The sequence below is a fragment of the Brachyistius frenatus genome, unplaced genomic scaffold, assembly GCF_029030835.1.
Source record: "Brachyistius frenatus isolate BFR_SWC_R1_liver_20210118 unplaced genomic scaffold, ASM2903083v1 Contig_29, whole genome shotgun sequence".
Classification (NCBI taxonomy): domain Eukaryota; kingdom Metazoa; phylum Chordata; class Actinopteri; family Embiotocidae; genus Brachyistius; species Brachyistius frenatus.
Window position 1 is genome coordinate 2,547,855 of NW_027210628.1, and position 18,278 is coordinate 2,566,132.

General features: G+C 41.5%; 1 protein-coding gene across 2 annotated transcripts in view; it reads left to right on the forward strand.

Moving 5' to 3' along the window:
* The first annotated feature begins 15,741 nt into the window (after window positions 1-15,741).
* Window positions 15,742-18,278, forward strand: part of dab1a (DAB adaptor protein 1a) — a 215,744-nt gene continuing 213,207 nt past the window's right edge. For both annotated transcript variants that reach the window (XM_069699157.1, XM_069699158.1), the window contains exon 1: window positions 15,742-15,879. The gene's annotated coding sequence lies outside the window, so the exon portion shown is untranslated. The remainder of the gene's footprint in view (window positions 15,880-18,278) is intronic.

Genomic DNA, 18,278 nt, shown 5'->3' on the forward strand with positions numbered 1-18,278 from the left:
GCTGCAGATGGGCTGCCGTCGCCTTTCAAAAACATCCAGCTATAGGCTACTCTTACTACAGCTCACTACGGCAGAAAGAAAATTCATCATCCCACCTGCATTTGCAGCTTGTAGGCTGAAACCAGCTACACAATCAGACAAGATTTATGAAGAACTGCTGCTTCCTTGCACTCTGTAACCTTTTAAAGATTTATTCTGATGGCATTTTTTTAGATGAACAGTTGATGGAAAATAAAAGACAAAATAGTTCTTGGATGCAACCTATCTCTGTAAAAACTGGTATGGTGAAACATTGGCATTGGCTGTGAATAATATAGATGTGAAATGATGTAGTGCGTAGAAGAATGACACTCACCAACCTATTTGTCCTTCACACTGCCTATTTTCATAAAATGTGTTTCTGACATGCTCTTCCGAACTATACCTAGTGATAATTCTCATCGTGGTTTATAACAGCAGCTGAAGTGTGGATTAAAGCCGTTGTGTTTGTCATGTGTAATGTTTTGACATGTTTTGAGTCATTACTCTCTGCTGTCGTAGTTTACCTTGGCTTTTGGTTCACTTGCGAACTTAACTGCCTTCTCAGAACAACACAGCCTCGCCCCTGAGGGCATGAAGGCATATTTCATGGCACAATTTTGACTTTTAGCAGTCTCTAAAATCCAGAAAAAAAAAGTACCTGTGCAGTATTTGTAGCCCCTCACTGGAGGTACTGATGTAGTTGTTTTCTCACAGGCTCAGCTGTCCTAATAAACTGTATGTTGTTGTGAAAAATGTTATTTTATGTAATTCCTGGAGTTTCAGGTTCAATTTCAGTCAATTATTTCTTCTTTTTTTCCCCTTGAATAACATTTGGCCATACTGGGAGAAAAGGCTTCTCTGTGCTATAAACATGTGGGTGGACAACGCAATTACTATTCTGCTATATACTGCTGCATACTGTTGTAGTCCATTTTTCCAGTTGAGAAATGGTAAGCACCGAGAGAATAGAGGCCCAGTTTATCGTGCCCAGTGGTTTAATTAAGTTGCTGAAATGGAGCTCACAGTGTGAGTCTTAGGCAGCAACATGGAGTCATTTGTGCCACTTAAATGAGCTGATGATCAGCTGAGTTCTTTTAAGTGCCATCCTCATAGCCAGTCACATGATATTGTGGTCTTCTCAAACATGCCGCTCCATACACCTGCTATTTGCAATATTGGTCACTGCTGCATTGCAGGTTAAAAACACCCAGCTTTCACCATTTGTCAAGAATTATGTCTATGATAACGATTACAGAAACTTAAATATCGCTGTCAGCATGCACTTCACAGTGGCTGGGACTACATGCTGCTAACGTTACTTCTCATGCGAGAGTTACTCACTTCCCACAACAAGGGCCCACTGGACATATGTCATACGTGACACACAAGTCTACCTTTTTTAAAGGGGAAGACTTGGTTGGTGACACAAGTTATTTGTAATGTCTCACAAGGTGCAGTTTCAGGGATTGTTGTTGAATGAAAACTTGGTTGATTAAAACCTTTCTCATCAACTGGGGCTTAGTTGACTATTTGGGTGCAGCCCTAATGGTATTGATAATGCTGCTGTATAGTTTATTTGTACCACAGATGTGAAAGGCGGTCCATGGGATAAGTTAGTCACCAAACTGTTTATCAAATTACCTCCAAGCACTGATTGTATTGTCCTGTTTGAGAAATGACACCAATCTGCTGTTCCAGGAAGGCTTAAACAAATGCGTTCAATTATTTCCTAATGCAGTTTGATCAAGGTCTGGTATATTGTAACTGTGAAAGTCTTTTCGAGCTGCAAGGTCCGTCACAGTTTCTTTCTGCACTTGCCTTTTTCTATCATTTTCTAGACTAGGGAGATCACAGTTAATCTATTCTTGCAGGCCAGTGGCAAGTTGCAGCAGTATCTGCTGTGTGAGGCAGCCTCCATTTGCTACTAGTCAAGCTGGCATTCATTATCAAGCAGGTAATAACACACAGCACTGGGCCTAACTCAACCGGCAGTGGACTCATTAATATAAACAGGACCCTAAACCCAAACTCAATTTAGTTGAAAGCCTCTTTGGAGACGGGGGGGGGGGGGGGGGGTGTTCAGTGAGGAGTCTTTGCCTGAGTGCATGTGTGAGTGGGTGCATCAGCATGTGTGTCTAAGAAAGGTATTAATCATTCCTCTCCCACAACCCAGCACACCAATACACAAACTGTGCTGAGTGTGTGCATGTGCATTACAAAGCTCCAATTAGATAGCTGATCAGTGGTGTATATTTAAGTAGTCACTCATCTCTTTTCCCTCCCCACCCCCACTCATATCTCTGTCATTAATGAGTCCAATTAGCACATGCAAATATTTACTTCTAACTAGCATTTGTGATTTATCACACTGTTCACTCTTTAAAACAAACAGTCTGAGTCATTTGTGTGTTTGTGTGTGTGTGCACACATGTCTATGTGGGCTTTCTCTCTCTTTATTCATGAAGGCACATCATCTCATTAGGCCCTCCTGTAGAGTAAGATCATCAGCAGTATGCAAGCAGAGGAATCAAAAGACGGTGCAAAGTGGAGGAGAAAGAACATCACCAATTCTTCACCGGGATATTCAGCTATGCAGACACACATACACCCACATGTATCAGTCATTGATTTAGGATGTGCGACTGTAATGGGTACCACTCCACTACCATCAGATTAATGACACCCAGACATTGCAGAAGGCACTGGGAAGAAGAAGAGGGGGAAGGAAGGAAGAGATTAGATAGAGGGAAACAGAGATGCTCTTTTGGGGAGTTATTGCTGAGAGGTACTTAAATCTGCTGCACATAGCATTTTAAAATATCAATATATCATTGGAAAATGTGTTATGATGGCTTGGTAGAATTGACATGAATAAATGGGAGCTATTGTAAATGCTAGTGTTTCTCAAAATACGAACACATTTCCCTCAAATCTTTGCTTCCTTCTTTCTGCCCCCTTTGTGCTGCGATTCTGTTCGTTCCCTGCAAAATCGGACTTGATGCTACAAAGCATAACGTGCAGAGGCCATTAGAAGCTGATGAGGACATTCTGTCTCAGAATTAATGTGGTGCATATTTATCTATTTAGCATTCTGCATGCAGCACACATGGAAAATATACTTTACTATTAGAACTACAACATGCTTTGTGTAAAAATTTGTTGTGTGTGTATATATACAGGGAAAACACTTAGGTGGACATGGGTCCTAGGTAGCAGTGGTGTGTTAGCGGGTTTCGCTGCATGCTGAGGTCTACGCCCAGTAGGGTGGAACGACTGCAAACGGCGATTACCCAGACTCATATATTCACAGTGAATTTGGGTCTGGTTACACCAGGCTAGTGTAGGTCCTCCAAATTCAAGCAATACACGTCTGTGTTTTGAGAAACCTTTGAACTAAAACTGCCTTGTCGGCCTGTTCAGACCTATTTGGTATCAAAATACCAACTTGGCATTCTGTAAGGCATTTCACTTCACTGGGGTAACACAGACTACTGTTCAATAGCTAGATGGATGGATAGATGATCGATAGATACTTTATTGATCCCACAAGGAATTTTTTTTCTACAGCAGCATTATAAATATAGGTAAAGCAATAGAAGTAACAGAGTAAAAAATATTAAATATAAAAATGCACATTATATACAATAAAATAGAATAATATTAAACTAACGAAACAATAATGCAAGGATTTAAACAAACAAGCAAACAAACAACCAGCGGTGTTATTGTTTGGTGATGGATTTGACAGGAGGTGATTTATTGTACAGTCTGATCTCAGTGGGCAGGAATGAGCTCCTGTGTCAGGGATGATCTCCTATATCAGGAATGATCTCCTGTATCAGGAATGATCTCTGCATCGGTCCCTGTGACAGCGGGGCTGAATGAGTCTGTTGGAGAAAGTGGTCCTCTGTCCCTGCAGCAGGTGGTGGAGAGGGTGGACCGGATTATCCAATATGAATAACAGTTTGTTCAGCGTCCTCCTCTCCACCACCTTTTCCAGGCTGTCCAGTTTGCAGCCAATGATGGAGCCGGCCTTCTTAACCAATTTGTTAAGTCTGTTGGTGTCTCCGGCTCCAATGCTGCTCCCCCAGCAGACTACGGAGAAGTACAGTTCACTGGCCACAACAGATGGTAGAACATCTCCAACATCTCGCTGCACACATTAAAGGATTGAAGTTTCCTCAAGAAAAAGAATCGAGAGTGGGTTGGTAATATAGTGGTTGAGGAGTAATGTGGGTCCTGAGGCTATTCTAGTTGAGAACCACTGCTGTACAGTATAAGGGCTTTATCAAATCTGGCCTAAAATATTATTCTTGAGAACTTGAGATTTTAGACGGTGTACGCACCATAGACTGCATATAAAAGTGGACGTAGCTTATGGGTCTGAAAATGAGGCCGATACAGAAGTGCTTTAAGCTGCAATACCACCAAGTGTGACGAGGGGTTGGCTCCAAAATCCTCCAGTCCCATTTAAATTGGCAAGTCAAAATTTATTTGTATAGCACATTTAAAACAAAACAAAGGTTGCCCAAAGTGCTGCACATAGACAAATAGTCATGTATTGAAATTAATAGAAATAAGTAACATCAAAATCAAGACAAACTAACACAAATCACACAAAAATACCAAGTAGAGGTCAAAGCGGACAGGCCAGTGAAAATAAATACGTTTTTAAACCGCTTTTGAACATTGGTTAAGTGGTTGACAACCTAATATAAAGGGGGAAGGTTGTGCCTCAAAAAGCAGTGTTTTTGGGGAAGTGTCTGTTTGACAGGCATGTGGTACCGTCAGGTCACGGCGATCGGTGGGCGGGTCATAGTATCATAGGGTTTCCAGTCAGATAGAGTCAGATCCACCACTCGCTCCTCCCCCAGCCTAAATCTAAATATGGTCACCTCTGGCTCAGCACCGCTCCAAACTAGCAAAATCGTGACGGCCAAAATCTAAACTCGAGGCTTCATAATGGCTGTTGGGTGACATCACTGCTGGTTGCCATTTACCACACACATGCTGATATTTGAGGAAGCTAATGTTAAGATCTTGGCAGATAAAGTGGAGGCAGCGACAACCAGCCTTTCTCTTTAAAGCTAAATGTAAGCATCAATAACAGATGGAGACAAAGTGTACAATCGACACTCCAAAGAAATTCAAGTTATGCAGGATAACCATCATATGTATTATGGTGCATAGCTAATATGTACAACATCAATCTAAAACATTACACTTTATCAATGTCATATCGTTTCTATATGTGACTAATCAGAGTAGTGATACACAGAATCACAGAACAGTTCAGGCATCTTTTTGCCATAAAGAAATAATTTAGAAAATCTTGGGAGAAGAGGATAATCTTGATTAACACTCGATGCCATATTTCCAGTCTAGAAAATGAACACGTGGGAGGTCGATGGAACCTGAATCAAACACTAATATATTCAAAAGTGTGTACCAATTACTTTTTATGATTATCTCTGACCCGTAGGTGGGTGTGACGAATAGGAATTGGTTTCTCATCTGCTGCCATAAATGTGATTGTACAATGTCTGTGTGTTTGCATGTATGTATGCGATCGCTCTAATCGGAAGGCTGCAGCATGATCATCTGCTATGTTTTATTCATCTGGGAGTCTGTCACCAGCTAATGGAAAAAGGAGGTGCATGAGTGCAGATGCATGTGTGTTTGTACATGGCTGTGTGTGTGTGTGTGTGTGTGTGTGTGTGTGTGTGTGTGTGTGTGTGTGTGTGTGTGTGTGTGTGTGTGTGTGTGTGTGTGTGTGTGTGTGTGTGTCTGCATCCGCACTAATACGCTTTTGTTTAAAAATGCCATTTAAAAAATGAAAGCGGTCTCAAACCACACAAGCGTTTTAGCACCATTTGAGAACTAATCTCCGACCATACTAACACCTGAAAACACAGATCATTTTACATTTACAACATCCATGAAGCAGTGTTTGTACATTCAAATAATCCTTCCCTTTGTGTTGATATAGTTACTGTTATCTGGGGTTGTTTTACTCTGATGTGTGCAGCATTGTGGCATACCATGTGTTTGGTAGAAGTTGACAAGATCTTTAATGTCAGGCTCTGTATTCTGTTTTGTTGTAATCTAGAGCCAAAAGGGTGGTGACAGCCTTACAGACTTGTCAAAGATGATTGAAAGCAACTTGTCGGGAGAGTCCAAATGCATTAGTGGTTTTTCGCTCATCACTCGGGTAATACAAGCGCACACCCTTTTGTGAGTACACCCACCAGCCTATGTTTTTGTTGTTGCTCCTCCCACATGCGGACAGAGTCTTTCGCTGAGGTTGATGAGGGCCGATCTGAACATTAAAAAGTTGACACGTCATTCCTCAGGACCACAACTTCATAGATAAAATTATCCCACCAGGCATTAGTTCTTCCCTGCCTACCCCAAACCCTTCTCTCCATCTTGGGCTGATGACGCTGCCAGAAATATCATTCAAATAGTAGGTGTCCTCTTTTGTACGTAGGCAGTAGCAGCATTATAAAATGCTGAATTTAACTGCACAACGGTGGCTAGCTTAGGCAAGTTCAACGCTGATGTTGTTCGTTTCCTTTTGGAAACGGGCTACATGATTTAGGCAGGACGAATCAGGGAAGGACATGTCAAGACTGATAAGACCCAATCAGGAAGCAAATGTGGGTGTCTGCATCAGTCACCAGCATTTGCAAAAGTGTCTATTTTTAGGGGTTATAAAATGCTGCAGTTGTGTGGACGCTTGGCGTAAATGGAGCAAAAGTTATGCTTTTTAAAATGAAAACATATTAGTGAGGTTGGAGCTTAAGTCAAGCTGGTTGGGTCTTTACTGCTACTGCTCTACTGTGATTAACTGTGCATACACAATAGGAGCTCTGTAAGCTGTTTGGGGAGAATTGGTAGGTAAACCATTGCAGTGGAGGAGTGGAGTGTAAAACAAAAAAAGGAAACTGAGGAGAGGAGAGAGGTATACAGTGGTGTGAGCATGTGTATGTACTGGTACTGCACAGAGACTGGTGACAGCTAATGGTGAAGCAGAGACAGCTTAAAGGTTGCTTCTCATTTCTATGGAATTTAATCACTGAAAGTCCTCCACCCTGCACTAAATTCACGATTTAGACACGAGTACAAAATTATCGCAGGAAGGCGGAGGAGCTACAGTATTTTGGCTAATATCCTAGAATGGTCCACTTTGACCATTTCTGTTTAGAACTACATTCAGTACGTTATCAAAGAATCACTTGTTCTAAATTACAAAACATTAATAATAAATAACATTTTAAACTCTGAAAAGACAGTCTGGATATATACCAGCCAAGAGGGTTTTTACCAGTCTGCTAACCACAAAGATGTAATTCCATTTCTCATGGCTAATTGCTGATCTATAAAGCATTCATTTCAGCATTTTTCCATTTACATCTTTTTCCAGAGGGACATCCTGACTTGGGTAAAGTAAGCGAAGGGCCACCATTGGATAGTTTAATTGAAACGTGAAACCCATAGTGCAGAGTTATGTTAAACTATATGAATTTGGTAGATATGCTTTAGGAGGGGGTGTTTGCTAGCCCAGAAGGTCTGGGTCTTCAAAATCAAGAACTTTCCTTTCAAGAATATTGACTTTTTTTTTTACACCTGCATGTGTCAATCTGGTCACTGAGGTTAAACGGAAACAATTTCTTACATAAAACAATCCACTTAAATGCAGCATACATTTTTAGATGAGCCAACATCTCAAAGTGTTATGTCGCAATTGGGCACGTCACCTCTTTTGACAGCTTGTAGAAAAGTTAGCTGGTCACAGTAACAAACTGTCAGCTGATGGAAATGGCAGAATTTTGACGGAAGAAAGAGAGAATTGCCTCATTAATTTATTTGAGGAACAGCCGTGACACAAGTGATGCAAGTAACTCACCATGACTATCCTCATCCACGTTTTAAGATGCTAAAGAAATATATCCAGCTGCGAGAAGTCTGAGAAACCAACAGTTAAAACGGAAGTACAGAGCCGTTGCTCTGAGATCTTACACTCTCGTCAATTTGCTTTAGTGTAAACTGGCACTGCCCGCATCAATGCCTTAAAGAGCGCGTGAAGTAGAAATGAAAATGAGGTTGAAGTTCATCACACCACAGAAGAATGTGTGCAATGACACCCATCCAAATTTGAACGAATAAAAACAATAGACAAGTACGTACATTAGGCTTTGAAATCGTGAGAAAATGAGTCGTCTCCTCTGCTCTGAGACTGTGGGGGCGTGGCCTAATGGGTTGGGGTGTGGCTTGGTATGGGGGCGTGCCACCTGGAGGCCCTGAAACTCCGCCCACTCACAAAAAATTGCCGCCTCTCTCAAGTACCTATGACCTGGACAATGGACAGTACTTCAAACAATGAAATAGGAGTCGTTCAGCCTGATATGTTTGAGCCGTTAGAACTTGAATCAAGTTTTGATCAGGACCAACCTGGAAACCAACGTGGTTCTTCTCAGTCTGCAACAGAATGGTCATTTCTTTCTCTCATTTATTCAAGTTAGCAACAACAGTAGTGACTAGCATAAACTAGCTGAATCAAGTTAGGATATCAATAAACAGACTGTATTTTAACATTATCCCATATAGTTTTAATTGTCTGCTTGGTCAGAGAGAGATTGAGTTTGTGCTCATGTTCCACACTTCAATATATATCATTGTTATCCAACCCTGTTTTGTAGATTTTTAAATAAGTGAATCCTGTACTCTCTTTTTACTTCTGTGTTTTACTACCATGTTTATAGGTGAAAGTACCCGCTATTATAATTATTACTTAGACTACGATCAAATTGAACATGTGCTGTATTGTTAGTTCCATTCAACACCACCTCAGTCTTCTGAGTGTTTTATGCATTAATTGCTTTCTCTTTGCATCATTTCAGCTGAGTAACACAATGCTGTCAACCAACTTCATACCTTTACTGACTAGTTGTTCATGATAAAGAATTGATCAATTAAATAGTTAACAGTATCTTTAGTCACACCGTTAATGAAACTGTACATGTACAGGTGGACCGGTGGGAAACGCAGGACGACGGACGCAGAGGAAGAGAATATCTGCTGCAAAGAGATTCATGTTGTACGTGAAAAAAACACATATTCCACAATGATCATTTACAACCAGTAGAGTACGAGATCCCTCCACTGAGACAACACAATTTTGAGTGAGATGAAGGAAAGGGCTGCGTAAGTTTGTTAATAAAGCCATTTTTTTTAATTGATTTTGAACATGTCAAAAATTTTTGTTGATGAAACACTACGGAAATTGGGAAGGTTTATGACTCAAAACCAAGTCGCACTGTTAACACAATCATATTTGTGTTGCTGACTAATCACCACACATACAATAGTCTGTGTAAAAAATAAAGTATAAGAGGACTCATTTCATTACACTAGTTTATGGATTAACACACCAAAACCACTATAACTTGCTTTTGATATAAAGGCAAACAAAGTCATGATATTCGACTAATGACAAAGAAGCTCTGCGCTATTAATAAACAGCTTGCATTCATGTGTTGCTTTTATATTACACAATGCAGACAGGCACTCTGAAATATGATAAGATGCCTTCACTTGGTCAATTAACATGATGTTGCCTTCACAGTTAGGGGGGAGGAAAGATTCAAACAGAAAAGAACTGCATGGCGATCCAAGACAACCTCTTGGTGGGTGCAGTAATCTCAGAGCAGAGACATGCAGCTCCATGAGACCTGAAAAACACAAGCATACCACTACATGAGTGAGGAGAACTGCAAAGAGTAATTGGGACATCCTGACAGCAAGGATTTACAATAATCTCACCGAGGCAGAGAAATAACTCAACATGACACACAATTACCAAAATAAAGAGCAAAATCAAGACTGAGGCTTTTTTTTAGGTCGATGTCTTCTACAAATATGACAGTTAACAATATCTATTAATGTAAGACACCTGCCCCTTCCTAAGGCAAACCTGGATAACTCAAAAATGATGACATGTTTCTGTTATTTTGTCATTCCAGGCGTGCTCGCTACCCCGCCTACAGATGTTTTGCGTTGTGGTGCTGGGATATTTGCGAAAGTGCCATCGGGTTGTCATTCCCTCTTGTGTTGTGCTCTGCATTCACCAAGAGTATCCTGATGAAGATGGGGAGTGTACTGGATTTAAACCACCCATTTAGATTGATTACAAAAAAAAAAGAATAATTCAATTGTTTTTCTTTTGCCACTACTTACATCTTAGGAATTGAGTATGGTGCCTCAAGTGCAGGGCAATCATATGTATGTGTATGGGAGTCCTTTAACTTTTTTCCTTCAACAACTTTATTGTACCTACAATCTTATATTTATCATCAGAGAGATATTTATAAAGACAAACTAAGAAAGTTTCATGTCACATACCTGCATTATTCCTGTTGCTCAGTGTTCTGTATGATAGTTGTGTGTCTTCAGTCCTTTTCCCCACTAAGCGGTCTGTCTGACATCCAACCTCTCGGGTGATTTTATAGATGATGTCACACTGGTACTCTGTCTCTCTGGTGGACGGAGCAGCCTGCTTTGTGAAAACAGAATAGAATCAGAATTTATTTGTCCAATGAGTGAAACATACAGATGCAATCAAATCCAGCTTGTCCCCCTGAGCTGTAACACAGGAGTAAAACTGGACACCAGAGACAGCAGACAGTGAGTCTCCAACTATTTCTAACGCACCTGCATTACAATAGTGGAGATAATAAGAGCGGAGGAGTTGATTTAGTTTTGTAATGACTGCAACATGTATGCACGACGCTGCATTATATCACATGTCATGTTCAAACTTTGAACCTGCTCAGGTCGAGCTGACAGTCTTTCTCCTCCACCACCTCCACCTTCTCTCTGTAACCTCCTGCACATGTAGGTGGGTTCGTTTATCCGGACTGAGGTGGGTGTAACCGAGAGGGTCGGTGATTGTAACGTTACACTGGAGTACTAAAAAAAACCACCCTCATTAATCGGGAAGACTAGATCTCCTCTGGTCCATGTTTACCATCACCCCGACATGTAACATACAGTTACATACATTATCGTTCCTTATCGTAGCTATATTGACACAGATTAAAAAAAAAAATCAGCAGTGGAGCTGTTATCGGAGCATTTTCCTCTGAACTCTGCTCGGCTACGAGCTCAATAGAAGCTAATTAGCACATTAGCTCCCATTTCATGAAAATAACGGTTATTCTACACAGAGTAAAATCACATTAGGGGTTTGCACCGCCGACTAAATGTAGCAGAGTTAACACTGGAAAAGTTATCTACTATAGTTATAACACAAACACACAGAACTTGTGCTGGATGGTGAACGGCTGGCTTTCAGCAACTCATTTCACACATATATAATGTATTTAGAAACACATCTCGTAATTTGCTTCACATGGCCTTTAAGATTTTATCATAATGTGGCTTTTTGTTGATTTTCGTGGGGGGAGTTTGCCGTTTTGTTTCCAGATGTCAGGGTCAGATGGAGATGGTCCACATTTTGATCTGTGTGTAATAGATGCTTTACAAAGTGCTCAATTAGTGGTACCACACCAACTGATTATTCATCGGACTTATGACTTTTTTTTATTTTGAGGAAATTAACTTCATCTGTGGCATCACAACAAGACTCTGATTAACACTTTATTGCTAATTGCATGACTTTGCAGAAGGACAATCATGAAGACAGAATCTTTGGAGTGTAACTCAGCAATTATTTAATTATAAGCATAGCCCCCACAGATTTTATTTTGATATAATAATAATAACAACAGTTATGACAAAGTGTGTTTTTAAAGTCACCCTGTGTATTCTTTTTGTGTATGCAGTATGTGAAAGACAGTGTGAGCTTCCATCAGCAGAGAAGGTCAACAACATTTAACCTTTGATCTTCAAAGCTGTGCTTGCTGACAGCTTACTTCACAAATACAAGCTGCAGGGCGATGAGACCATGATTTAATATTATTATTATTTCCCAGCTTCAGCATTCCAATAAGGCACCTCATTCACTTATTCACCCATCTGTCCCCTCACCTCACCCTTTCCAGCCTTCCTCCCCCTTTTTTCTCCGTCGCTCAGCAACCATCCGTAATTAATGAGCTTTTACAGTTCGATCTGATCTGCCTCAGGATTGGACACGTCTGATAAGCCGAATGGAATATAGGCCTGCCCCTCTCTGCTCAGCACTGCCTGGAAATATAATTACTTGAGAATGAACACACACACACACACACACACACACACACACACACACACACACACACACACACACACACACACACACACAGGCACTTAAACACACACCGACTGAGTAAGCCCAGGTTAATACCAATCTTTTTCCTCTTCTCTGCACTAATTAGAAATGTACTGACGAGTCATTTGTTTGGAAGTTGAATGCACTGTTCACTTGTTGTCGTTATTCAGAGACTCAGAAAGTTAGATAATTAAATCTATTTAATGATACGCTTTAGTGAGCGTATGCGTGTATGTTAATGACATGCTCTGATGGTCTTAATGAGCATATGACAGTGGCGGGGAGATGGAACAGCATTCCCATCTAAATACCGTTCAGACAGTCATTACCTAAATGTAATCCATCTCCTCTTTGTCAAATGACAGTTAACACAGTTGCTTATCAATCTGCCCCTATGGCCACACTCGACAGCTGTCAATAGTTTGCTCAAGTGGCTCCTCATAACAGCTTAATCACCAGGAAGTAGATGGGAACCGTATTCATGAAGAAACTAATTTCCTGGATGAAATGATGTTCCCGCGCTCGTGTTAATCCTCCTGCAAAGATGTGTTGAAAACTACAGTATATCGGGTTTGCAGTGAGGAATCAGCCAGATGTTTGTGTGTATCCTCATAGATTTGACACAGCGAGCATGTAAGTACACAAGCACGTCCAATACATCCTATAGAGGCACTCGTTTAGTTTGGAGTGAAGCAGCACTGTCAGGTTTATTGCTGTGGCCATAGCAACAGCCATGAGTGGGGATGGAGATGACTATTTTTTTTTTTTTTTTTTTTTTTTAAAGTGGTGATGGTGGTCACGTCCTTGTTCAGATGAGAGAGGAGAGCGAGGGCTGAAAGCGCAGTGAGACTGAGGGATGGAGAGAGCGAGAGAGAGAAGGGAGGGGTGGAAGACATTTTTGAGAAGAGTGAGCGGAGGCTTTCTCTCATATCCTTTTAGCTGTTTGTTCTACAAGCTGGTGGAGCCCTGTGACAGACTCTGAGTTTATTTTCTCTCTGCCCCCTTGAACGGTGGCTTTACCCACTGATGGTGTTTCATGAGGAGAGACTGTGTGATACCAATGCAACAACAGCAGAGAAGGGCTGTTCATCTTTTCAGATAACACTTAATCTTTACTTGGGCTGGGTGATTAACGTAATCTTGTTAATTACAACAAAACAATCCCCTTACATTGATAAACTGAGTAACTCAATAAAAATATCTGTTCTGCATTTAGGTTAGCCCTCATTTGCACAATCACCTTATTGGGCCACTGCAGCAGAGTTACATATCGGACACATGTTGCACCAAAATAAGGAAATTACTAGAATCATCGCCCTTACTGTTCACTAGTCAATGTTCAGTTAGTACACATGTCTGTCCAGACTGTAGGCATTCCTGAGATATCACGTTTATGAGCACGGTAGAAATGCGAGTTCAGTGACCTTTGACTCTCACAATCTGATCAGTTCATCCTTGGGACCAAGTGAATGTTGGTGCTAAATTTAAAGATACGTGTTGTGTTCACGAGCCTGGAACAGACGGACGGAATACCTGAAAACGTGGTGCGTCCACTCACGCCTGCAGCCGGCGCGGAGGGATTACATTAAAAGATTCGCTGTGGTGTTTCCTTGTAAACAAACAGGTTATGTTTACATTCAGTGTTATTTGTCTGAAAAAGCTTTATCGTTTAGGTTGACTGAATGCCTTTCCTCCCTCATTAACTGTATCAAATGTGTTTAGTGCTCTTGTGGCCACATCGCCCAGCCCTCATCTCAACTTTTGGATCATGTTAGGATTTCAGTTAATGATTTTCCAACATAAGCCTGTCTGATACAGTTACTGCAGTCTCTTCTATTTCCTGGGTTGCTCTCTTCTCCCAATGGGCGACGCTCCACTTGAGTTCCCTTCCCACTGTTTATGCGTTCATGTCTTCCCTCTCCTCGGTGCGCGTGCGTGCGTGCGTGTGTGTGCGTGCGTGCGTGTGTGTGTGTGTGTGTGTGTGTGTGTGTGTGTGTGTGTGTGTGTGTGTGTGTGTGTGTGTGTGTGTGTGTGTGTTTGTGTTTGTGTGTGTGTGTGTAGTCTGTCTGGGGCTAATCTGAGTGTTAGGGAGGGCTGAATAAGCCTGTCTTTGTCAGGGCATTAGGTTTGGAGAGGATGAATACATTAAATGATAAATAGTGAAGGTGGTGGATTTGGATTCATCCTCATACCTCTGTCCCTCTTACAATTCTGTCTCACGTGCTGTCATAAGTGCATTTCTGTGATTTGTATGCCCCTTTATACATTAAAGGGTGTGTTCAATCAAAATGCTGAAACACATGGTATTTACTGTTTCTGGTATCTAAGCACACATACTATGTTAGTTAAGTTTTATGAGGTTTTTTGGGGCAGAAATTTCTTGTTTTGATTAAAAAGCAGTGAAATTTGTGTCAAATGTAATTTTTCCATGCTTTGAGCAGTGCTAACCTAACTCCATTCACCTTCATTTTATCAGGGTGGAAACGAAAAATCCCAGAAATAGATATTTCAAAACCTGGGGAAATATTACCAAAACTACCTGCAGGACTAGATTCCATTAAGTCGTGGGTGGCCAAATATGTGGCATCGACAGCCAACATTGTGCAGGTTTTTATTCCAACCACGAGCAAGCACTACTTGAAGAAGAGGGCAAAAGCACTTCACTTGAAAAGGTGACCACTTTGAATGAAAACCTGTTTTAACTGCATCTTTAAATGTATTATTTTCCCTAAAGTGAAACTGGTCTTGCAGACAACACACATTAGATGGTTGGTTGGTAGTTGCATGTTAATATGTATGAAACTCGAATAAGCTTTTAAAGCTTTCTTTTCTTTCCCAGGTGTGCAAACATGGTCTCACGTTGAAGAGACAGAACACATTGGTGAGAAGATGAAGGTGTACCTGACATCTCAGCTGCAACATTTCCGTGCCTGATTGAAGGGAATCACTGAGCTGAGGATGCCAGTGATGTATGCTTTAGTTAAGAGAGACAGGATTCTGCTATTAGGTGTAATGTGGTAACTGCAAGAGGAGAGGAGGGGGTAGAGGCAGAGTGAGAGGAAGATAGAGCCGGGCGGGGAGGGGGGGGGGCTAGGTTGCTGACTCTGAGCTGTGCTGCGGTGAGCTTTGAGCTAGCGACTCTCCAAGCTTTCTCTGGTTGTGCGTGTGTCTGTCAGGCTGCTGTGGTGCAGACCATAGCCTAGCCACGTTAGCCTCCCTCCACTACTTCCACTGCTCAGTCAGCCGGCAGCTCCAGTGTGTTCCACCAGCAGCTGGGGTCTGCACTCTTTGAAGTGTCTCTGTCTGTAGCTGAGGATTTCCTGCCCCTGGAAGGATTCTCTCTCTTTCTGACCAAAGCAGAGAGAGAAAGAGAGGCACACATAGTAAGAGGAAAGGAAAGGAAAGGAAAGGAAAGGAAAGGAAAGGAAAGGAAAGGAAAGGAAAGGAAAGGAAAGGAAAGGAAAGGAAAGGAAAGGAAAGGAAAGGAAAGGAAAGGAAAGGAAGAGCGACAGCGGGCCAGGAGTGACCTTCGTGGCGTGGTGGCAAAGCAGAGGAGGAGGAACGGGAACAAGCGTAGGATCCATCAGGTGTGTGTCAGCACTTAAATGGATGAGAACGAGTGAGTCTGCTGTGAATTTGTATTCAGTGGCTGTGTGGGATACAGTAGGAAGCATGCTTGACTTGAAGTCGTGAAACGTGTTCGAGGAACAGACTTGAATGCTTTGCAACATGTAATTTCATACTGTAATCCACAGCAAGTGTTGAAGTTAAATACAAAGTAGAAAGCTGAGCGAGAGGAGTTGTAAGAGAAGTCGATAAGCAGGAGAGAGATATTCTTCTATGACATGTAGATGAATACATCCTCACATAAGCTAGATATAGAGATGCTGATATGAAGAGAGCGAGAGGAAATATAAATGGAGAATACTGTAGATGGATGGAGCAGGAGAGACAGGGAGATGTATGTTGTGCCGGCTGGAGCTCAGCGAGGATGACAGACATGTTTGTGTGTGTATTTTCTCACTGACTTGGACTTGGCAAGACAAATGTCTGTGTTGGAGTATCAATCACTGTGGGCTGGGCGGTGCCTCAAGGTTGCTCAAGTGTGCTCTCGGATATCTGAGAGAATCTCTGTGTTTTTATCTCCTTGAGTCTTTCAATGAATGCATGTTGTCCTTGTGTGGGATTACATCATATTAGTGTATTCTTTACTGGCACTGATGGGCTGGAGTCCTTTGTTTGTGGTCGGAGGAGCTGGCCTGCAGGTCAGGTGGAAGTTGCAGCATGTAGTTTTGTGACGTACTGTCCATCCACGCCTGTATGTATTACAGGATATCACACTGCCTCACTACATGCAGCACTTGTTGCCACGAGACAGACTATTTTTTGCCAAAGGTTGAAACAAATCAGTTGAGCAGGTGGACTGATACTCAGCCAGAAGGGGCATTTAAAGCAAACAATACTATTTGAACTGTTTGATTATTATTTGCACACACAAAGAGAGAGACACAATCATACTGTAAGTTTGGGGACAACAAATTGCATCAAACTTTAAAAGCCCTCACCTTGGCCAAAGCCGATGGGAAGTATGTATTTAGATGTCATCTTTGAGATGAAGGCCATTGTTTGTAAAGAAGGCAATAGATGCATAAACTATTAGACTATTTGAAAATCATGACCTATCTGTTTTACATGACAGATAAGAGGTAGCCTTAAGCAGACTGTGAATAGCTTCAGGTGGTGTTGCTCTCTTGCTAAACCTTCCTGCTATCACCTTTTGTCATGTTTGTAAATTGTGTGCTTAAGGGCACCTCAGCAGGATGAATTCTGTCTAGTATATGTTGGGAAACCAGATTTTCTTATTTTCTAGAGGTTAAATTAGTCATTTTAGACACACTCATCAGTCTATAATCCGTCGTGCTGGAATGTGTGTACCACTGACAGCAAGGTAGAGAACACAGGGCTGTGGGAGGATGAATGGACAGGAAAATGGGAAAGCAATTAAAATGTCTAAGACGAAACCTGCAAGTCATTACAATGGCTTTGAGCCAATTGAGTGCCTCTGAATGCTGGTGTGTCTACATGTTTGTGGGCATTGGTTTGTTTGACAGCCAAAGAAGAAAATATACTGTGTGTTTGTGTGAGTCAAGTCAGGGTTTGGGTTGCATGCTGTCAGAGTGGTCGGTCTCTCTCTCTCTCTCTCTCTCTTTCTCTCTCTGTTGTATGGTTACCTTTTTCCCATGACATCACATCATATCTTCCTGAGGTAACATCAAGGCATTGACCAACTGAGAATTAAGCCTAAGTCAGGCCAATTCATTCTGGACCCTGTGTGACTCGGCAGCAGGCTCATACACACATATATTGTACACTCACACATACACACATGCTGGTTTTTGCTTGACTTGAAGTTCTTGAAATTCTGGTCTTGCTTCTGTATTGCTATAGCACAGAATATTGACTGTGAATAGGGGCACTGCTATAGAGTGGATATGAGTGGTAATATTACTTTTTTTTGTGGAAATAAGGTCTACTGTATCACAGTGGCAATTGTAATACTACATTGTTTGCTGTACATATGCTGTATACGAGTGTGTTTGAATGTGTGTACAGGTGCAGTGCCGCACTCATAACTTTCTAGCCTCCGCACAGCAGAACATCATCTGTTAAACCTAGAGGGGAAAAATCCAATTACACTCTCCCTCCACCGTCTGCCAACAATGAGACAGGCTCTTTATGTCTTTGATTTTACAAATCTCTTTCAATCATCAGATGGGCCAAATGCACCTAAAACGGTATGCTTTTACTGTATTCTTTTGGCAGTCATTGCGGCTCTGGGACTGAGAAAGTTATGTGTGCACAAATGTGTGTGTATGTTTCCAGATAAATGTTATCCGTGTGGAGGTAAAAGCTTTTCCTTGATAGATCCTGACAGAGAATTCCATTATCTATGTAGGTGTTTTCTATACAGCCTGGAGTTTGGTTC